The following is a 9,268-nucleotide window of genomic DNA, read 5'->3' as shown; positions in this document are numbered from 1 at the left end:
AGCTGTATCAATTCCAATTCAGCGATTTTAGCTGTAAAGATGGACGGCCCTACTCAAAACTATCAGAATCAGGACCAAACTATCAACAAAAATTTGTGCCACTTATGCAGTAAAATGTTTTCTTCCATTTCAGCATTGAACAAACATATTAAAGTTATTCATAAGCAGCAGCTCCCAGATAACCCAAAGTCACACATTTCTTGTCCCTTATGCAAAGAGACTAAGTATTCTTGTGAGACTTATTAAAGACTTGAAGCTCATTTACAGGTTAAGTCATGATATCAAAATAGAGTCCTCAACTTTCCATTTTTCCAGCGAAGAAACATTTGAGGAATGGTTAAGAGAGCATAAAATAAGCACAAACTATGCACTTGTTCGCACAAGGAAAATTGAAGACAAGATTAAAAAAGTATATTGTTGCAATCGAAGTGATTTTAGAGGTAATTTGTAGCAATTTCAATTGTTCATTATGGTATGTGAGCAAAGGAAGGGAAGCGATTCTGTTTTAGGTGAACTCCTCGGGCAATGTTCTTTCAATAATATTGAAGCTAGCCATAGTCTAGAAATTGAAACATTTGTTAATGAAAAGACAACTAAAAATCAACAAGTAGCAGTACAACGATTGAACAAGCAATCAACAAGAGAAATTGAAAGTGTATCAAATTTTTTAAGATCTTTAAATGATGAAACTTATGATAAGTAAGTTATCTTTTTATAAAATTATATGAAATATATTAACATATACCTGTAAATGTCTAGGTGCATGAGACAACTGACATCAATGATGGAACAGATAAATAAGACAAATACAAGTAAACGAAAAATGGACAAACAAGTTTATTTTCCATCAAAGAAGAAGAAGGAGCAGTAAATAAAAATAATTAAATGTATATTTTTTCTATTTATCAGTATTTTTTTTTATATAATAGTAGGTATATTTTTATAGGTTTAACTATATATGTATGTATATGTGTATTATAATTTTTTATGTAAGTTTTAGGCAAATATTTGAAGTAAATATTTTAAGTTTCTTGCAGTTTCTTCTTATGAGTATTAATCGAAACTGCGAATTGTAAATTAGCATTTTAGCATAAAATAATTAAGTTTCTTTTCAAATCAGTCATATACATGTCTTTGCAGCATTTATAAAATAAAAATTGTTAATATATGATACATTTATACAGGGTGTCAATTTGAAAACTTCCCACCCCTATTATCTCGAAACGGGTTAGGTTTTTATAAAATCGCTAGGACACGTCGATTTTATTATCGAGGGGGAACAATTTTTATGCAGAAATCACTTCGCCTCTTTCAACCCCCTACCCCCCAGAACCTCCCTCTCAAAAATCTTAAATGGCAATAGGGGTTGAGTGATACCTCATTTGAAAGAACTTTTTATTCTCTACATTTTGGCACCTTATTTTTTAAATTTGAGTGCTGCGTTGCCAAGTTAGGGTTATTTAAACATTGTTAAATTACTTATTATTAAACATTATTCCTGTAAGTGTTTTAATTACGTTAAAGCTATGATTTGCATTGAAACATGTTATTTAGGTTAATATTACATTGAAACATGTTATTTAGGTTAATATTATTTTTACTAAACATTTGCATAGCCGTTACAATTATGGTCTTTACAAAAGCACGCCTAAAATTTATTTTATTAACACATCTACTTTAAGAGGTGTTCAAAGTGTTCTCCATTGTCCTCCAAACAAAAATAAAGTCTATTCTCAAATTCTTCCCGAACATTCTGAAATACCTCTTCTGGAATAGCCCTACTTGCCTCTGTAATTCTTCTTTTTAAATCTTCGATATCATCAGGCTGAGTTTTGTAAACAACCGATTTTATGTGCCCCCATAAAAAAAATCTAACGGCGTTAAGTCTGGTGACCTAGCAGGCCATTCTATCGGTCCCCTTCTACCAATCCATTGGTTAGGGAATCTGTTATTCAACCACTCCCGCACTGGCCGAAAATAATGCGGCGTAGCTCCATCTTGCTGAAAGTGTAGTTCGTTTTCTTGCAAAATGTTACCAACTTGATTTTCCAGTTCAGTTGTTATCAAAGGATCAATTACATCTTCAAGTAGGTGTAAGTAGAGCTCTCCAGTTAAGTTTTGTTCAATAAACAACGGTCCTATAACAGCATTTCCAAGAATACCGGCCCAAACATTAATTTTTTGTGGCCGCTGTGTAGCATCCTCTCTGAAAATGTGGGGATTGGCCTCACTCCAGTATCGACAATTCTGTCTATTGACATGGCCGTTTAGGAAAAAGGTACATTCATCACTGAAGCAAATGTTGCTTACCACAATTGCACGAGTGTTTATTAAGTTGGACATAATTTTGCAAAACTCTATTCTCCTATTAAAATCGTCCTCATGAAGTTTGTAAAATTTGTAAAATCTGTAAAATTTGCATCTTGTACGGATGATATTTATGTAACTGTAATGCTCGTAGTACAGTTTCATGTGACATTCCAGTTAGACGTGCTACTGTACGGAGAGAATTGGTGGGTTCTGCAACGAATGTTCCCAAAATCTCTACTTAAGCATCTTCGTTTAAAACACGCCGACTTGCCCTTTTTTTGTTTCCAACTGAACCATTCATTAAATTTAGCTACTACGTCCAAAATGTATCTGTGACTTACATTACAATTAGGATTTCTATTATTAAAAACTTCTGCCGTTCTTCTTGCGCATCTTCCTTGCTCGCCATAAATAAAAATCATTTCAATTCTTTGCCTAAGCGTGTATACCATAGTAACTAACAATAACACACAAATTATCGAAATAAATTTTAACTGATTTAAATACCTAGTGACATTGACTGGTAGGAAAGTTCACTAAATACTATTTTAAATTTCGGATCATATCATCGAACTGTATTGAGACGAATTCCATTGCAAACGAAAATAAACAAAAAAGAAAAAAAATTAAATGTTTATCTTTCATGACCAAAAGAATTTGTCGGATTGATAAACACTTTCAGTGAGAAATGCACCGGTTCGCTTTATGGTCAAACACGTTCCAATAGAAATCATAGCTTTAACGTATTTAAACGTAACACTTACAGGAATAATGTTTAATAATAAGTAATTTAACAATGTTTAAATAACCCTAACTTGGCAACGCAGCACTCAAATTTAAAAAATAAGGTGCCAAAATGTAGAGAATAAAAAGTTCTTTCAAATGAGGTATCACTCAACCCCTATTGCCATTTAAGATTTTTGAGAGGGAGGTTCTGGGGGGTAGGGGGTTGAAAGAGGCGAAGTGATTTCTGCATAAAAATTGTTCCCCCTCGATAATAAAATCGACGTGTCCTAGCGATTTTATAAAAACCTAACCCGTTTCGAGATAATAGGGGTGGGAAGTTTTCAAATTGACACCCTGTATAACAGTATAACTAATTAAATCCGTTGTGTTTTCACTTACCAAAATTACCTCTCTCCCTAGGTATAAAAGTTATTTAAAAAAATAGGTACTTATTTCAAAAAGATTAATAACATTTATATATTTAAGATTAAAATTAAAGTACGATACTACAATATTTTATAAATTATGTTTTCCATTTATTTATTTTTTCTAATTATACAATACCCTATTGTTTAAGTTGGGCTTTTCCTTTTGATATGTCCACATATAGAGAACTTAAAAAAATAATAGTTATTTGTATAACGAAAGGGAGCAAAGTGCATAATTTCCTTAAGTGGGTGAAGTTTGATCCAGCAAAAGCATCCACAGTGGGGAAATGACACTGCTCCTACAGTGCATAATTTTCTACTTTCATTCTTATTAATAAGCACAATTTAATGTAAACATTAATTTCATAAAAAATAATAAGCAAGATATAGTCAAATAAAAAAATTTAATTATGCAGGGAAATAAAATTAAAAATTTTCTTATAAGGTAGTAGAAAAATAAATTTTTCAAATAACACTTCCTCAAAAATAAACTATAGTAATTTTAAATAATATCCAAAATCAAATAAATCCATGTCGGCCCAAAGAAATTTTTCAAAATATTTATTAAAAAAAAATAATTCAATTTCCATTCCATTGGATCGTTCAACCGCATTTTTTTGATACTTATATTAGGGTATTATGTATAAGATTAATAATTCAATTTTCTTGTTTGCATCCTTTATTTATATTTAATTTATTTAAAGAATCAATAATTATTATTATTCCAGAAACGCTTTTTTTAAATTTTAATTCAATTATTATTCCATTAATTATTATTTACATTAATTATTCTTATTGCCAGAAACCGTTGCTTCTAGCAGCAAACATTGCTCTTTTGTTGGTTGCCCGCCATTCACATATTTAAATATCCGAATGGGACAGTCGGAGATAGCCGAATGATGACGGGAATCGGGTGCTTTTTAGTGGCGTCTCTACGTGCTGGCGAGACCGGTCACGCAAAAATTTGCTCACGGGCCATACAGGAATGTCCTCTCCTTCTGATGACATGGCTCCAGTGACTGTGACTCCGAGGAATTCGTGACGCACATTGCAGGCAGAGAGGAGTGGAGCATTCCAACAGACCTGCATTGCTAAATAGGGGGACCATCTGGTACACAGATGGCTCTAGAATGAATAACAGAGCTGGATCAGGGCTTATTGGTGGGATCCCACATACCAGTAGGGCATACCCGCTGGGGGAGCACGCCACTGTCTTTCAGGCCGAAGTATTCGCTGTATTAAAATGCGGACAGAAAATCCTAAGCTGCGGACACCGCAATACAGTCGTATCAATATGCACGGAAAGCAGAGCTGCCATTAAGGCTATCACGGCCGCAAAGGTAAGCCCAAGCTTGTACTAGAGTGCATAAAAGTCCTGAAAAAACTGGTACAGGTTGGATGCAGGGTCCAGCTTGCCTGGATACCTGGCCATGCAGGTAATGAGGAACCGGACTCTCTTGCCAGACTGGGATCCGCGAATGTGCCGATAGGGCCGGAACCCATAGTTGGTATCGCCAAATGCGTTGCGGTCGCGCCAATGAAGGGTCTGCTGGACAAGTGGGCTCACCGAAGATGGACTGAGTCCCCTGGGGCCGTATTTTTGAAACCATTCGACGTTGATTCGCATACGAAATTAGAGGATTTCGCACGAGAAATCGATATTCGTATTTTCGACCGCTTCGTATGCGAACTTTTTCGCATGCGGTGTCTCGAATAGGTATATACCATTCGAATTTCAAAGTTCGTGTGCGATTCTGCCACTTGTCTTGTTTTGATTTTAAACTAGCTTTGTATTTTTTTTTAAATTTGTGAGTTGGTTAAGTATTTTCGTAGTGTTTTTTTGTTATTTATTGAAAAAAAAATTATAATCAAATGGCAAGATTAAACAATATTGTGCAAAGAAACGTCGTTAAAAGGAATAGGATGTACGCTTCATTTCTTGACCCAGAATTGAAATGTATTCAGATGCTCAATTTAATAAATTATATAGATTAAGCAAGACTATTACGATAGAATTGATGTGCTCTTTATGTGCTCCAGAGACTGTAATCTGTCCGCTACTTTTATCCACAAGGCTTGTGCAGTTTTAGCCGAAAAATTTTGGGTGAATTTGCCCGACTTTAATTCTGGGTGCTCTTCCATAAATGAAATTAGTTCTTTCTTTTGCTCACTCGACACAAAACCGCAATATTTTTTATTATTTAAATTCATTTAAAAAAAAAGTAAATTTGCAAAAACCCAAGAAACGCATGAAAAAACCTCAAAATTCCCTAATGTTTTTAGAGTTAAATTTTAGGTTAGGTTAAAAATCCATCCCGATTGACACGGCCTCCAATAGCACTCGACTTTGCTACGTTGCCACTACATTTCATGTTCGCATGCGAATGAAATTTCGAATGCTGTTCAAAAATGCACTTTTTAATTCGTGTGCGAATTTTGCCGCTCGACTTTATTCGCATTCGAAGATTCTCGCATGGTTTCAAAAATACGGCCCCTGGTATGAGACAGGCCAAAGCGCACATAGGTGGGCTTTCTGCCTGTCTCACCAAAAATCTACTACGCCTAAAAAGACGCGCAATTCGGCTAGTGACAGGTCTTTTAACCGGTCACTGGCACTTAAGAAGCCGAATTGATTTGATAAAAACTATGCGAAGCTTTCCATGTTCCAAAGCTAATTATCTGTAACCTGAGAGAGTAAATTAATTAATTAGTTAATTTTTTTCTTTTAAGGTAATTATTTTATGCAATACAAACATTTTTCATCAAAACTACCCTTACCCCCCCCACCCACCCCAAACAACTTACCAGTAAGAAATTCTTTTGAAAAATCACCGTTTTTTAACTATAAAATCCAATCTAATAGCAGTGTTTTTGTATTAAATTATTAATAATATACCTATATTTAATTATATGAAATTTAAATAAACAAACTGTGTTATTAGATTAGACATTAACGACGAAAACAATGATATTTGGAAACAATTTCTTACTGGTAAGTTGTGTGAGGTGGGTTAGGAGGAGGTTGTTCAAAAATCACTGTTTTTCGTATATAAAATCCAATCTAATATCACTCTTTTTGATAAAAATTGCATTTTTTGGATATTTTATTTAGGAAAGCTAAATTGTTGCAAGTAAATCAGATTTACTTAAAAGCAGTGGCTAGGTTTCTATGTAAGAATCCACACTACTTGCATTTCATATCTTACAATCAGAACACTAGACAAGCTCTAAATAAGAATGTAACTATCCCAAAGACCACAAAAATCACCAAAAATCTATAATCAACTTCCCGTAGAACTCGGAAATAAACCCTATAACAAAATCAAACGTAGAATCCACTACTGGATATTGGATGATAAAGTCACATGATGCACATAGTACTGTGTCTTCTTCTTCCTGGTTTTTTCCCTTTCTTTCCTGTAATTTAATATAAATCTATTTTATTTTTTGAATCATTTTTGTTTTTATACTATTTTCTTAAATATTGTTTTTATTTTAATTAATTAATTTAGATGCACACGCAGTATTTTTAAAATTCCATTGTCTATTTTAAGTAGATAATATTTTATAATATTTTTATTTATAATAATATTAATAATAATAAATTTAAATGCAGATTAACTAAAATAAAATTGCAACGATGTTGTTTCATAAACTTTGGCGCCCAACGTAGTGTATAGTATATTAAAAAATTCATCTATTTATGAATGACAATTTGAGAGTTAAAATCTACTCATGAAAGTTTATATAATCATATACAAAGAAAATTTCGGCATTAAAAAAAATTGAAAAAGCATTTACATATCTAGCGTTTACACTCGATTACTACACTTCCAATATGTGATAAAATGCCTCTAATATCACATATATCACATATATGGAACTCCATACCCAAAGAAATCTATAAAATAATAGGAAATACATTTAAGTGTAATTATACCAAATAAGATATGAGCACTTGGCACCATTGCATCAGAGATGTTGCAAGCAAACGAACTGCCCATAGTTCCACGACAATGCTAATTCTGGCCTTTCAATATTTTAAGTTAGTTAGCAAATAGAGTACATTTTTTACCTGGTACAGAGTACAACACATTAGTAAAATATTTAGTGAAATAAGAAAAAAATATAATTATATTGTATGAAAAATTGGAAAGTCGATTTGACATCATTGTCTGAGAGATGTTGAACTCAAACAACCTCGCCTATGTTTTGCAGCTACGTTTATTTTAGGCATTCAATGTTCTAAGGTAGAACACTTTTTTTTAAAGGAATTAGGACTACTTTGACTGCTCCTTCACCCTCAAGATTAATCAATATTTCTTCTTCAGAGCAACTGGCATCCCCTAAGCACTATTTCTAACACCTTCCCTTCAAATCTCCGGGCATGGATGGATTATATCCATGCCTTTTGCAAAACGGGTTAGAAGTACTAACCCTACACACAGTCAGACTATTCAGGTCGTCCCTTGCTAAGGGCTACGTCCCAAAGTAGTGGCGTCCAAAAAAATCCGATTTTACAGATCCCAAATCGTACCGACCTATCAGCCTTACCAGCTTTTGCTGAAGGCGATGGAGAGGCTGATTGATCGGTACCTTAAGGAAAGCATCCTGGTCAACAAACCACTGCATGTGCACCAATACGCCTATCAGGCGGGCAAATCCATGGACCTGCCCCCACACCACCTCGTTAGGAAGGTGGAGGGTGCAATGGGTAGTGCCAAGGCCTGTCTGGATGCGGTTCTAGACATTGAAGGGGCATTCGAGAACACCCCTTTCGCATTAATCTGCCAAGCACTCGAGAGCCGCGGCTCAGAACCCAGTTTGGTTAGCTGGATAGAGGCCATGCTCTCGAAACGTCATATATCTGCCCAGCTCAACAACGAGATTGTCGAAACGTTGGCGGCTAGCGGCTGCCCGCAGGGAGGAGTATTGTCCCCTACCTTGTGGTGCCTTGTGGTCGATAGCCAGATAAATCTTTTAAACAACACAGGCCTACGCTGATGATCTGGTAACCCTTTGCCCAGGGAAAGACGCCGTCTCAATGCGGGGCCCTATGATGAGAGCTTTGCGTATGCTGGACATATGGTGCCTCTCAGGCAGGGGGTCTCAGGATTAACCCCAAAAAAGCAGAGCTTCTACTATTCACGAGGAGACGTAACTTTGGCACGCCCCCTGTTATATCTCTAGGTGGCGTGCAGCTGCATTACTCCAGGACAGTTCGATTTCTGGGAATCAAGTTAGATCCCAAACTCTCCTGGCACGATCATGCCGATACCAGAATAAAGAAGGCCACCTGCGTGCTATGGGCCTGCAAGCGGGCTTTCGGCAATACCTGGGGTCTGTCTCCTAAGATCCTCCACTGGATCTACTCGCGCATTGTGAGACCTCTTCTCACATACGGGGCTATCGTTTGGTGGCCATGTACGGAGAAAGCGAAAATTCGTGCTCAACTGGACAGAGTCCAACGTCTTGCATGTCTCAGCATAACGGGTTCCATGCGGACGGCGCCAACTAGAGCGCTTGAGACTCTGCTGAGCCTTCCGCCTCTGGACCTCGTTGTGAAATTCGAGGCAATGAGGACTGCGTACTGGCTATACGTCCTCGGCGAACTACGTGCTGGCGAGACCGGTCACGCAAAATTTTGGTCACGGGTCATACAGGCATTTCCTCTCCTTCTGATGGGCAGTGACTGCATGGCTCCAGTGACTGTGGACTGCGAGGGATTCGTGACGCACATTGCAGGCAGAGAGGAGTGGCAGCATTCCAACAGACCTGCATTGCTAAATAGGGAGACCATCTGG

Source organism: Anthonomus grandis, unplaced genomic scaffold (genome assembly GCF_022605725.1).
Source record: "Anthonomus grandis grandis unplaced genomic scaffold, icAntGran1.3 ctg00000375.1, whole genome shotgun sequence".
In the NCBI taxonomy this organism is placed as follows: Eukaryota; Metazoa; Arthropoda; class Insecta; order Coleoptera; family Curculionidae; genus Anthonomus; species Anthonomus grandis.
This window is presented reverse-complemented; position numbering follows the sequence as displayed.